We start from the raw sequence: 13506 nt of genomic DNA, 5'->3' as shown, positions 1-13506 counted from the left end.
TTGATGAAATAGAAAAATATTAGGATACGATACTATATGACAAACATAATATCAGGAAGTGATTTATTTTTGGATGCCAGAGAGTTTGATAGTTTGAACACTGACTGGTCAGTATTAGTCAGCATGGTCACAGGCTATGATTTGTGATCTAGTTTGTGTTAATGTCAAACTTTTTAGGAAACTTAGTGAGGTGACATTTATAAGGGCGTAAATTTATGCCTGTTTGTTTCATTATTTGCCAGCAATTGGTTAGGAGTAAAAGGTTAGGATTGTGAAATGTCAGAGATGTAGTAGATAACACTGGCACCAGATATGCTTATGTAGCTTGAACTCCTGATAGTGATACTCTAAAGCGGGGGTACCATTTTCTGCTGTATTTCGTGGGCTTTGGGTGAATCCGCTTAGGTGCTTTTGAGTTGGGGATGGTTTTTGAATTGTTGGAAGAAATTGACTTGTTTATATGATCCAAGGAAAAATCTCCGTGACAACTCACAAAAAACTAGACTTGGAATCTTTCCTTTCAAGAGTGTCCATGAGTTAGGTAGGTATCTACACACTGTAGTTAAAAAAATGTAAGAGTCAATTCACTCATTTCTAAAAAAATTTTCTGGGCATGATCTGGCTCAACTAACTATACTGGAATGAGTTTTCCAGAAAGGAAAGTTAAAGCCTGAACTTCATTCTCAAAATTGTAGATTTGAAGACTGGATTCCAAAAAGTGTATTTTAAACTTAATGCAAATGAAGTAAACATTGTTCAGTTTGCTTAATCTTAAGGAATAAAGGAAGCACTATAAATTGATATTATTAAATTCTAGGGCAAAATAGTACTGGAAACTAAATGAGGCAATATTGAAGTAACAGAATTCTAACTGTGCCAATATTCTGTTCATGTTCAGAACACAAAATGGAAGACTAGACATTGACATTTAGTATAGAAGGAAAGGTGTCAGGTTTCCAGATTCATATGAGAGGAGAAATGAATTATAAAAAGGAACATTTGATTTATTATTAAACATTTTTGCTCTCAATTTGCATTTTCATAAATATCAAATGTAACTGATATTACACATATTTATATGTAAGCTGCATACATTAAAGTTCAATAACAATACAGCCTGTGTGCTGATTTTTCTTGATTCCAGTCCACTTCACTCATTTCTGTTACCTGCCTGCTGTGCAGGTATGCATCTTTCAACCCGGACCTGAGGGTCCCTGAAGCTGAGGGAATGCTGGTTTCTGCACAGCATGTGGCTTATGCTGGAGATGAGGTCTCTGAGTTCAAAAGCAGAGCATTACTTGGCCGGGGCAGCGATTCAGGGCCTTGTCACTGCACAGGCAAGCATCTGTGAAGTGAAGCACATGAAGCCTTGTCTGTAATACTGTGTGGCATGGACATTCAGAGACTTCAGTTGACCACTAAGAGCTGTCAGTTCCCTCTGTGCTTGGCCTTGGAGCCAGGACTGAGCATCAGCACTAAGGACTGAGCTAGCCTGAGATATAGGGATATTTTTGAATGAGGAATGGAGGCTGTCAAGAAGGAGATACTTGATTTCCTATTAATAGGACCAGTTGGGGCCTAAGTGATAGATTGACACAATAAAGGATAGATTAATTTACATTTTTGTTTTCGGTGTATCTTGAATACATAGAATGAAATTAACCATAATTCTTGATTTGCAACACTCTCATCATTGGCCCATGCATGGTCTTCTTTTAGTGTCTGAGTGAGCACAGTGTTAATTTAATTATTCAGAGCTAGGAATGCATTCATACTCCAAGTTCCATAGTGAAGAACACTGAGCCTCACAATGGACCCTACTCATATGAAATCTCAGAGAAGGGAGTGCAGACAGGACAGCCAACATTTACTGGGCATCTTCTCCTTGCCAGGCACTATGCTGAACCCTTTGCAAACATTACCTATTTAATTCCCCCAAAGGTGTCCCTGGCAAGCAGAGCAAGCCAATGGCTCCTCATCCTTCCTGCCCACGGTTCTTTCCCACTACTGTAAACTGGCTGGTCAGAAATAGAATCCCTGTGAGCGACAAGAACATTGCAGTGCAATATCCGCAGGTGGTTGGGTGATTTGATGTTGGGTGACTTTCAATTTTCACAGCTGAACTTTAAAATCTCATTAAAACAGCTTTTTTGTTGCTATTTGCTGAGTTTAAACCGGCAGTGATTCAACAAACAAGCAGACACAGCAGGTTGCCTCTCTTGGCAGGTATAATGAGGGCCCTGCAAAGTCTACAGCTGAGACCGAAAAAAGGTGGCTTCAGAGTGAGAGCATTGTGAGCCCCTTTGTAAGGAGTGTCTTCTGCAAATCGTAACTGATCTTTCTATGTGAATGACTTTGAAAGAAAAAGGAGATTCTTTCTTCTCCCCCACGGTTGGCACTGTTTGCACTGGCAGAAATATCGGATGGGTGGATTACTAAGAGGTTTGGAAATGTCTGTTAGTGTCTGATGCAACCTGATGTCCTGAATAACATTAATTAAAAAAAAAAAAAAAGTTCTGGACCAGGAAGGCTCTCTCTTAGATTTAGAGCTGCTCTAAACCCTCTAGCTGGCCCTTACCTAAGGTTTTAAAAGTTTTTCTTAGCATCTGGCTGGAAGAATCACGAGAAAGACTGCAGTGGCTCCATATTTATTGCACGTCTACTATGGGCAACGGACTGTACTTGGCCTGCTGAGTCAGACAGGGCCCCTCCCTGAAGTGGCTCTCGGTCCAATGATGGAAGTAGAAAAGGGCTCTGGAAATTGTAATTCAAGGTCAAGAGAAAGAAGGGCCATAGGAAGCACAAGGCAGGGACAAGTCCTGCAAAAGGGGCTAAAGATCAACGTGCTCCTTCCAGTGAGACTTGCAGATCTGGAACTAGATGTGCAAAGGGATCTCTATGACAATGAAGGAGGGAAGATGGGGTAGCCGCTGGGGTGGAGATGGTGACTTGCATGAGGACGCATGGAGAAGACTTCCTTAGGTTGGAGCCACTATGCAAAGAGGAAATATGGGGGGAAAGGGGATCAAAGCCAGATATAAGGAGATCAAGACCGTCCCCGTGCTGGCCCCTCAGCACTATGGCCTCACCCTGACCTTGTCCTTCTTCCCCATCCTCCGTGCTCTCAGGTCTAACTTAGCAGGAGCTCAACTCTGCCTGTCTTCTTCCTTGTCCCCTCTGTTCTCCTTAGTAGCCAGATCACTGGCTAAATGACCAAATGACCAAAATGACGACTGATTTGCCCCCGAGAGGCCAATCCCTAGGAGTGACACCGTCACTCCACAGCAGGCCGGTGAGAAGGTATTCAAGGACTTGGAATTGTAAGTTCTTAGAAGCACTCCTACCGTTGGTATCAAGACTTCCTAACCATCCCTGACATCAGGGGAGACAGGCCTGCAGCTCAGCAGCCCCACTCCCTGCTGCCTGTAGGTGACTCAGAGACCAATCACATGCGTGACTTTATTTCAGGTCCCTACGTTGGTAGCATTCAAGAGGATTAAGGTCCGAATTAAAGGTACAAAGCCCCTCTTCAGCCCTAAAGTAGCTGGGGGGTCCCAGTGTCCGGTATGACCTTGCCAGGGTGCGGCCAGGAGAACAAGCCGCTACTCAGCTTGGCCAGCTGTTTACGTGGGGACCCAGGCGCTCCGCACCAGCTGCTGCCCGGGGTCTGTGGCTGCTGACAGGCTGTGGTGGATAAAGTGGGCATTCATTTCCTCCAGCGGCTCCTCGCAGGGCACGCTCACCAGGGCAGCGCCAGTGAATGAGACGGGAGTGCAGAAAGCAGGAGGGAGAGGCAGCCATGTGGGGGAGCCCAGTGCAACTGCAAGGCCACAGTCAGCGCAGGGTTGAGACATTGGCTGCAGGGAACGTGAACTCTTGTTGCTTGACCCGCCCGAGTCTGAGGCTAGTTAAACATTTCTAGCACAACGTCCCCCCAATGAGCTGCCTGCTAAGAAAAGGTGGACAGACCCAACACTCTCAAATCAGTTTGGCCGCAGTTCAGTCTTTTTGCTCCTCTGTGAAGATGAGCTGGGTCAGTTCTCTCTGTGATCTGCTGATAAGAGTCCTGGATGCGGAATTAGACCTTGGGTCTATTCCCAGCCTGACCACCATGTCCATGACCTCGGAGTTATGTAACTGTTCCCGGCTTCTGTGTCCCCCCCTTTAAAACGGACATCATACCACTGTCCTACCTACTCACAGGGTGGCCAAGAGGATCAAATGAGAAAACAACCACAAGTCATGTTATGCATGAGTGGGAAGTAGGTCCTCCAGACTGGTGTGGGCAAGCCTTTCTGCAAAGGGCCACATAATTAATACTTTAGGCTTTGTGTATCACGTAAGGTCTCTGTTGCATGTTCTTCTTTGTGGGTGTTTTGTTTTGTTTTTTGTTTTTGCAACCCCTTAAAAATGTAAAAATCCTTTTTAGCTCTTGGGTCACACTAAAACAGGCCCTGGGCTGGATTTTGCCAACTTCTGCTTGAGACAAACCATGGGAAAGGGCTGCAGGTAGGCTCAGGTGTTGTGATAAATCTAAATAAACATATTAGTAAGTAAATAAAGTGTGGGTAGTGTATGAATGTACAAATCCATGGCATTTTCTGACTGGTGGCCCCACTAGTGACATGAACCCCCGCTCACGGGCCATCTTGTTCAAGATCTCCTAGAATAGCCCAGCCGGCATGGCTCGGAGGCTGATTGTTGACCTATGAACCAGAAGGTCATGGTTCGATTCTTGGTCAGGGCACATGCCCGGATTGTGGGTTCAGTCTTCAGTGTGGGGTGTGCAGGAGGCAGATGATCAATGATCCTCTCTTATCATTGATGTTTCTATCTCTCTCTTCTTCTCCCTTTATCTCTGAAATCAATAAAAATATATTAAAAATCTAGAACACTTTGCCATTCACTGAACACCTCACTGCCTGGACTACAGCATCCACGCTGACCGGCTTAGGAGTTTCAGACTGGAGGCCCAATCTCAGCCTCTGTTCAGCTCAAGAAGTTCATTGAACCCCATGTTAATGAAACCCTGAGCGGACCATCTGCCTCCCTAGCCAGTGTAGCCTGGGCATAGCTCCTACAGGGAGAATGGAGTGAAGGCTTTTATTTGGAGGTCACTACTGTTCATGTAAGAGTAACAATTAATATTACTTGTGACAGGGCACAGACAGTACTTTGTGGACAACGTGTTTTTAAGCTTTGTCATTATTTCTCCTGGAACACCCGAATGAGATAAGCTGGTTTTGGCACAGTCATTTGCAAAGAGGGAAATTGTGTTGATGAATATTTACATAGTACTCAAGACACTAAAGTCAACTTTCATGATTGGGGCAATGCTTTCTGGTTTCTTCCATCTCTGATGAGGAGTTGGGTCCCTGCTTTCCCTTGCATGTCAGTTTCTTCTTTCCTTATCCTCACTCCTTGGTTGAAGATATTAGAAGACATGCAAAATGAAGCATGGATGAGAATAGCAGAGGGCAAAGAAGGTTTGCTCTATTCCCTTCCCTTCCAAAGTATTTTCATAGAGAGATGGTAGATCAGTAACATTTAGACTAGAATAAAGAAGCAGCCAGATTTCAGCTATCCCCATGTAAGAGATTGTGCCAACGAGTAAATCTTGCTTTTGTTGGTGCTATGTGAAAATACAATTAAATAAATGCAACATTTACAACCAGTTCTTAGTGTCAAAACCACCTCGTACCTTCTTTTCACAGAGGGTACTATGGAGGACCAGAAAGGGTGTAAGCTTTTCAAGAAGATGACTGGTGTTCAGAGCCGAAACCAGCATGGCAGTTTCTGACTCTGGTCCAGTCCACTGTCTGCTGCACCTGCTGGCTCCCAGGTGTCAGCTGTCCTGATGGTCACATCCCCACATAGCTACACTTCATGCTTGTCATTTTATTTTTATGACATCAAGAAGTCTTTCCCCACTCCAGATGAAGTTCTCTAACATTTCTAATTCAATACAATGTTCTCTGCATGATTTCACGTTGTTAGCACTTTGAAAGGTCAACTCTACTCTTACAGCACCACACAGAGTTAAAGTTCCATTCTGCAGAGGAAACTTCTAGTCTTTCAGACACAGACCACCTCAAACATGGACCAAGCATCTTATAAATGCCTGACCCTGGTCACAAGAGGAAAATTGTAAGAGGCTCAGGGAAAGTCTAGCATCTTCCCAGGTAAAATAATCCTAAGTACCCATCATAGAGATGATGGTCATCTGAGCCATTTTCACGTATGAAGGAAAGTACTTTAGAAATAAATACCTAGCCAAGGACAATGCCTGGCAACCACTAGGCACATGAAAAAGGTTAATTAAATGAATGAAATCTCCTCTTAAAAGATTTTGAAGGTAAAGCTTCTTAGGAGAACTGGTTATCCTAATGAACTTAAAAGTTGACTGGCTTATTTGAGAACCCTGTACACAAACATCAACTTCTTAATAAAGCATAATAAAGAGAGAAGATAGATGGCAGTGTCTTCCACACAGAAAACTATGGAGATAAAAAAATAAATAATTCTTACTCTCCAATTTTGGTTTCATTACACTACATGCATCTGTCACTGTGTTATATTTCAAAACTGTGAATTTTTACTAAAATTTGGGTTGATTGATCCCAAATAGTAATCTCTCAGTACCTGAGAGATTATGTCCTCATCTAAGCACAAAATTTCCCAATGACCATTAATCCCATATGTGGAATGTGAGTCCTTGTTAGCTTTAGTCTTAACACTGGAATTCTTGAACATGTCTTTAGATTTTAGGGAAGGGGCATCCTGCTGTCTGGAGGCTGAGACCCTTGATATAGGGCCTCCTGAGTGACACTGGCCATCAGCTTCATCAGAGCCCTGAGAAGGGAGAGATGTCTATGAGTAACATATTCAGGGAAGGGAAGGTATGCCAGACCCACCCTGAGGAACTGCTGATTTTATTCTTCCCACTTCTTATTCCACTATTCCTATGGGGAAGACAGGTAAAAACACACTTGGGAGAGAATGTCATTTTTCAAAACATCCCATGACTCCCACTAACTTCAGGATAAAACAAACTTATTGGTATGGTAGACAAGAACTTCCATGATTTGACTTCAACCTTCCTTTCTAATCCTCATCTTCTGTCACTCCCCTCATACTCCATCAGCCTCTGTGAACTCCTGTCCCTTCTCAAATGTACCATATTCTTTTTTACCTTGTGCCTTTGCCTATGCTAATCCCTGGGCCTGAAAGGCCCTTTTTCCTTTCTGTGCTTACATATCCTTCAAGACCTAGTTCAAATAGTCCTCATGAAGCCTTTCCTGACTATCACAGGCAAAGGTATTTCTTTTCTCTGTTCACCCTTAAGGTCTTATGCAATTTTCTAGGATGATGATACATATGGCTCTTCAAGAATTCTTTACTTATATGTTTATCTCCTCCACTAGTCTGTGAGCTTCTGATATATAGGGACTGTAACTGCTTATTATTACCCCCAGAGCCTAACCTAGTACCTGACCATAGTAGTCTCTAAGAAATGTTGAGTGAATGATCTGGAAATAGATCTTAGAAGGCTTTGATGGCCCAGCAAATTGATTCAGTCTCAGCTCTCCTCAGTAGTGTTACTCTGTGGGCTATTAAAAATGATCCAGCAGGGTACAGGGAGGAAATATTGTAACTCCTGCTTATATTTGTTTGTCAAAAATTAACAATCAATGTCATATGAATTGATATCACATGTATTTAATTTATAAATAAAAATACATACATTAAAAATATTATAGGCTACGTTATAAGCAATGGGAAGTCACTGGAAATTCAAAACACAGAAAAACATGAAAAAAGCAAGTGTGTAGGAAAATTGATCTTGTAGACTGGATGGAGGTATGTCAATCAATATGGGAAGCACTACAGTGGTCCATGCACAAGAGGTGAAAGACTAGACAAGTATAGGTGCCATAGGAATGGTGGAAAAGGAAGAACTACTGAAGAATTACTATCATTATTTTCATTATTATCATTACATCAGTGGGACCAGGTGACATTTTGGCTAGTAGTAAGCAGAAAAAGTGAGATCCACATTGAGACCCTCAAATGCAGTCATAACCTGGGAGGCCAGGTAGAACTCAAAGGTGAAAGTAGAATACTTTGCTCCAGGCTTAGATTCTATAAACAAGACTTAAGCAAAACTTCCCACTTATTTGAGGAGTCAGCAAATAAGAGTCACCTATCAGGCCTTCCAATCCTCGATGAGGTTTCTTAATAAAGACTATTCATAGCCTCAGGTAATTGCAGCAATACTATGCAATAATCACTATGTGGGGACATAGGATGGGGATCTGGTCACTATTGGGTGAGTGACCATCTTCTGGCTGCTTCCTGTTGGCTTAGGAAAGAACAGAAGGTGGATTTGTTTATCAGTTGAGCAACCTGGCATTGCCCTACCTTTGCCTGGCTTTTTCCCTTTAAATATTAACCATTTCTTAAAACATTTTGGATTTGTGCCCAAGGCCAAGAAAGAGGAGGAAAGTATAGGAGAAGAGAAGGGAGGGCAAGAGAGGAGGATTCTCTACATCAACAGTTTTATTCATTCCACAAACATTTATGAAGTATCTGTGGTGACCCATGCATGGCCAAGACCCAGGGTTTGAATGTTCAATAGAAGAAGATACCCATCATTAGAGGTTCACAGTATAACAGAGGAGACAGACCAGTAAGCCCAAAACCAATGGGAAAGATAAGCTCTACCCTGTCACTGTGCCTTCTCCTGGCATTTCCAGTCACCAAAGAAGGTTGGATGGAAGAGATGGAGGAAGAGATCAAAGACTTAAAAGTTTCCAGGGTCTCTGTCCTAAGGGCAGTGATTTTCAAACTTCAATGGGCAAAAAGTTGACCAGCAACAGTTGTTTAAAAACAGCTTCTAGTTCAGCAAGTCTGTTTCCGTGGGTCTGGAGTGAAGCCCAGGGCTCTGCAGTAGTCCAGCTCTCTGACTGAATTCAGATTTAGATGGTCTGTGACAACAAGGAGGTTTCCCCCTTCTAGGCAAAAGCCTGGGCCTGGAGCTACTGGCCATGACGCTAGTCCACTACAGGCTGATGCAAGATATTGGAAGAATGGAAGAGGGAGACTTACTAGTAGAGATGATTAAGGACAGAAAAAAATGGAAAAAGAGAAAATCCAGGGTGTGTAAGAGAAAAGGAATGGCTCTCTAAGGATCAGTGAGCAAATATTACCAGAATCCCTGGAGCCACTCAGCTGATTGGTGTCCATGTGTTAGCCATGTTTTTTTGTTGTTGTTGTTGTTTGTTTTTTGGTCTTTATGATATAAACTTGATGACTTACCTAAGCAAGCACATAGCAATAAACAGAAAGTAAACTGCTAGAACCTTGGACTTACATAGCACCCATGGAACCCAGCCTTCTCTTTGTCATACCTCTTGTCTTTCTCCCAGGTCCCCTGACTGTAACACATTGCTTATCTTCAAGTGTGTAGCTAAAATAGCCATGGGCTGTGGAAAGGGAAGCCGAGAGAGAGAGAGAGAGAGAGAGAGAGAGAGAGAGAGAGAGAGAGAGGATGCACTACCTTCACACTATCTTCAGTAGTTTCCCTGGTTCTTGGCAGCTCTGTCTAGCTGCACCCTCACCCTCCACAACCCCTCCCCCCCAGGCTGGTCTAATCCAGAGCAGCAGCCAGGTCACTTCCTGAGAAGGCAGTGGTGAACCAACTTACAAGAAGATTGAACTCTGATGACCACAGGCAATTTCTACCTATGATCTACAGCTCTTACTCTTCCTCCTGAGAGTCGAGATTGTTCTCTTTCTTAATCTGGTTTTAGGCCCAAATTTGAGCCCCTGGGGTATGATGGTCTGACCCTAGGACCCTTTGGTTTTTCTTCAGCAGATAGGATGCTCCTGTCTATCCTGGCCTGGGCCTAAAGTTCACTCCCCCCCCCCCCCCCCCCATCTCTCCAAATGGACATCCCTCCCTCATTCTTTAAGATTCTGTTCTGGTGTGACCTTCCCTGGGACTCTTCCTCAACCATCCCTTTTCCCATTTGGCATCCTTATCACATGGACTCTTTGTTCAGGTATGCAGCTCCCATTTGACTATAAATTTTAGGGGTCTAGTCTCATGGGAGTCTCTAAGCATAATAGTTAGGAATTCAGATTGACCTGAGTCAGAAGCTCAACATTGCCACCTACCAGCTCTGTGATCTCAGGCAAGTAACTTCACTGTTCCAAGTATCAGTTTCCTCACCTATACAATGGGCTAACAATCATACTTACTATTAAGGTTAAATGAGCTCATACTTGACCCAGTACCTGAAACATTGTAACCCTCAATAAATGTTCGATTTTCTCATTAATCATATTTATATCTGCAATTTACTCTTTCCCTGTGGATTTAGTACAGAGTAGATGGTCAGTGATATTTATCAAATTAGCAATAACATATGTAACCTTATCACTGGCTCAGCTCGTTAGTACATTTTAAGGAGTGGACAACTCAGTATTCCCCTTTAAGTCACCAATATTTTATGGTGTTTCCTGTGTACAAGGTTTTGTTTCAAGTGGAATTATCTACACAGACTCAGGCAGGCTCTTCTTAGTCACTCTTCTTCTGTGTCCATTGCTTTAGTGTACTTTTCTTCTGTTTCTCTCCTCACATTTGCTGTCTTGCGTCTGAAGGCATCGATCAGAAAATGGTGGCTATTTAAAAGTACCTTGATCTGCGTCAGAGTTCTCTGGAGGAAAATAGCTCCAGAATTCTATTAAGTCTTCTATAAACGTTTGAATTCCGCTTCCCCCACTGCTGACTTCCACCTGGTGAAATGAGATGGGAGGACTAAATGAGCTCTGAAGGCCCTTTTAATTGCAATGCTCTATGATGTCCTTGCTGCACAGCTGGATGCTTAGGCTCAAACACGTAAAGCAATTTTTGCAAACAAACATAATTTACTGACTAGTTCGGACTCCCTGAAAGGAATTATCTCAGAAAGAAAATAGGTGCCTCCTGTCCTGCCTGTTTACACTGTCTTCACCTCTTGGCTGGAATTACTAGAGCCTGTTTGCATGGTTTAGGTCCCTTGGAGTTCAGGAATTCTGCGGAGAGATAAGAAGGGTGGACCGAGCTCAGAATAAACCAGCTTTCCTTAAAAATCTTAATCAAATAATCAGAGGTTAAATATGAAGAGGAAACACTGTAAAAGTAGATGAAAAACCAGAAACAAATAACTCATTCGTTTTCTTTCCCCTCTGGGAAAGCTGACTTTGAGCCCCGTGTATCCCCAGCCCTGTGGTCCTTGAGCCAAGGAGCACCCTCACCCCCGAAGGTGGGCCTGGGTGCAGTACTTGGCTCTATCTCTTCCTCCCTCTCCCATCCACTGCCGCTCACTTTGAATGCATTCTTCCTCTGGGCCATTGTTTCTCATCCTTTTTTAATCCATTCTCCTTTGGGAAAGCATTTTTAAAAGTCTCCTACCCCAGGCTGGGGAGAGGGGGTGTCAAGTGAGGAAAAAGAGACATATGTAAAACTTTAGATAATAAATAAATAAATAAGTAAATAAATAAATAAATAAAAGTCTCCTACCCAGAGGTTGTGATAGGCGCCCACTGGACCCAGGCCTGTCCCACCCACACTGGGTGTGGCCACTGCCAGCTCTGGCTCCTCCCTCTCCCTGCTCTTCACTGATTGTTGGTGATTGCTCGTTAGGATGCTTTCTTGTCTTAAATCCAGAGATTCTGCAGTAAAGACAGTGCCTACGTGAGTCATCCATTCAGTGAATGTCTCTTGAGTATCACCCACATGCCATTAGGCACTGTGAGAGGCCTTGGGGTGCAGTGATGATGAAACAAAGTCCCCGCTTTCAGGAAGCTTCAGGAAGACACATGAGCAATTCCACAATGATCAGTGCTATCTAAAACTAGGCACAGAGGATTGTGGGACCCAGAGGAAGAAGCGACTAGCTCTGCCTTGGGATGCCTGGGAAGATTTTGCAGGCGGGGAAAGGAAAGGAGCATCAGGAACAGACACAGATGTAGAAGGGCAGGGGCTAGAGGAAGTGCAGCTTATCCGGCTTATCCGGGGTGGCCACAGGGAGCTGGAGCACAGTGTGGAGGGCTGGAGAGTGACCAGAGTTGATGTTGGAAAGCAGGGTCACTGTCCGATGTGAGGGAAAGCAAAGGCATTTGGACTCAATCCTGTTGAAAATGGTATAATCAGCAGATAACTTAGCAAAAAAAAAACACTAAAATTAATATGACTTTTAGGTCTTCCAATGTGAAATTACCTGTTCAGCCAGCATCCTAGGGTAGTCAAGTAGTTAGAGGTCAAACTTGAGGAAAGGTCAGAGGGACAACACCTCCAAAGCAGGCACTGGGTGTACTGGTGACCAGTGGAAGCTGCTAAAGAAAGTAGAAATATCATCATCCTAATTCTTTAACTTACTGATGGAAAGCCTCCACGAACCAAACTTGTTTGGCTTCACTCCTAGAATGGAATCAATCAGTTCAGCTTCCTACATGACATCACTATGTTACAGTGAGAGATAAGTAATCCAATTTCTGTAAAAGTGCTTTGTAACACACAGGGTGTTCAACAAATACACTGATAATTAGGTTTGCAGGTTTCCATGGGCATGCTCAGAAGTTCCAGCCAGGATAATACCTACTCAGATAGCCTCCTCGGAGATAGCTGTTTCCTTCCATTTAACAGGCAACTCTAAGGCAGAAACGTATGGCAGTGAGAGAAGATGGGCATAGCCAATCCGACCAGCCAGAGCAAATTTTATGATCATTAATTTTGTTCTTATTATTTAGAATAACCCTAAGGCAGCAAAGATAAAGCACATTTTGTGGATCTCTCTTGTTCCTTGGGGTTAATTAAACTGGTTTCTTTAACAGCAGTTCTTAGAATCTTATGTATGCTAATGAGCATTGTGAATTCAAAAGAAGTTTGAATTCAGAATCTCTCAAGTTGACTTGACGACCAACTCCCTGCCTATTTCTTGATCCACACTACCTGGAGAACCTACAAGAGCCTCAAGAAATACAGTAATGCCCCCTTCTCTACAAGGGATATACTCCAAGACCCTCAGTGGATGCCTGAAACTGTAGATAGTACCAAACTTCTATATACAATACATACATACATACTTATGATAAAGTTTAATTTATAAATTAGGCACACTAAGAAATTAACAACAATAACTAATAGACTAAAACAAATATAATAATATCCTATATAATAAAAGCCTAATATGCTAAGTGTCTGGTTGGCCGGTTGGCCGTTCAACCAATCAAAGTGTAATATGCTAATGACATGTTAAGGCTGCTCAACCACTTTATGATGTGCACTAACCACCAGGGGGCAGCTACTCTGACTGGGAGGTTAGCTTCCTGCTGGGGTCTGGCCAATCAGGACTGAGCAAGATGGGCCAAACATGCCCCAGAGCCCTCCTACAGTCCTTCCCCAGCTGGCCAGCCTATCTCGTCCCTCCCTGGCCCTGATTGTGCACTGGTGGGGTCCCT

At 43.3% G+C, this 13506-nt stretch overlaps 1 long non-coding RNA gene across 1 annotated transcript; it reads right to left on the bottom strand.

Moving 5' to 3' along the window:
- Positions 1-1031: 1031 nt before the first annotated feature.
- Positions 1032-12827, bottom strand: LOC114233276 (uncharacterized). The gene is made up of 4 exons (XR_003619425.2): positions 12648-12827; positions 12267-12381; positions 10506-11079; positions 1032-1345 (listed from the first exon to the last, which is right to left on the bottom strand). It is a non-coding gene; the product is annotated as an uncharacterized LOC114233276 (long non-coding RNA).
- Positions 12828-13506: the final 679 nt, after the last annotated feature.

Source organism: Eptesicus fuscus, chromosome 8 (genome assembly GCF_027574615.1).
Source record: "Eptesicus fuscus isolate TK198812 chromosome 8, DD_ASM_mEF_20220401, whole genome shotgun sequence".
NCBI lineage: Eukaryota > Metazoa > Chordata > Mammalia > Chiroptera > Vespertilionidae > Eptesicus > Eptesicus fuscus.
The sequence above is the reverse complement of the archived record's forward strand: the minus strand, read 5'-3'. Positions and strand labels throughout refer to the sequence as shown.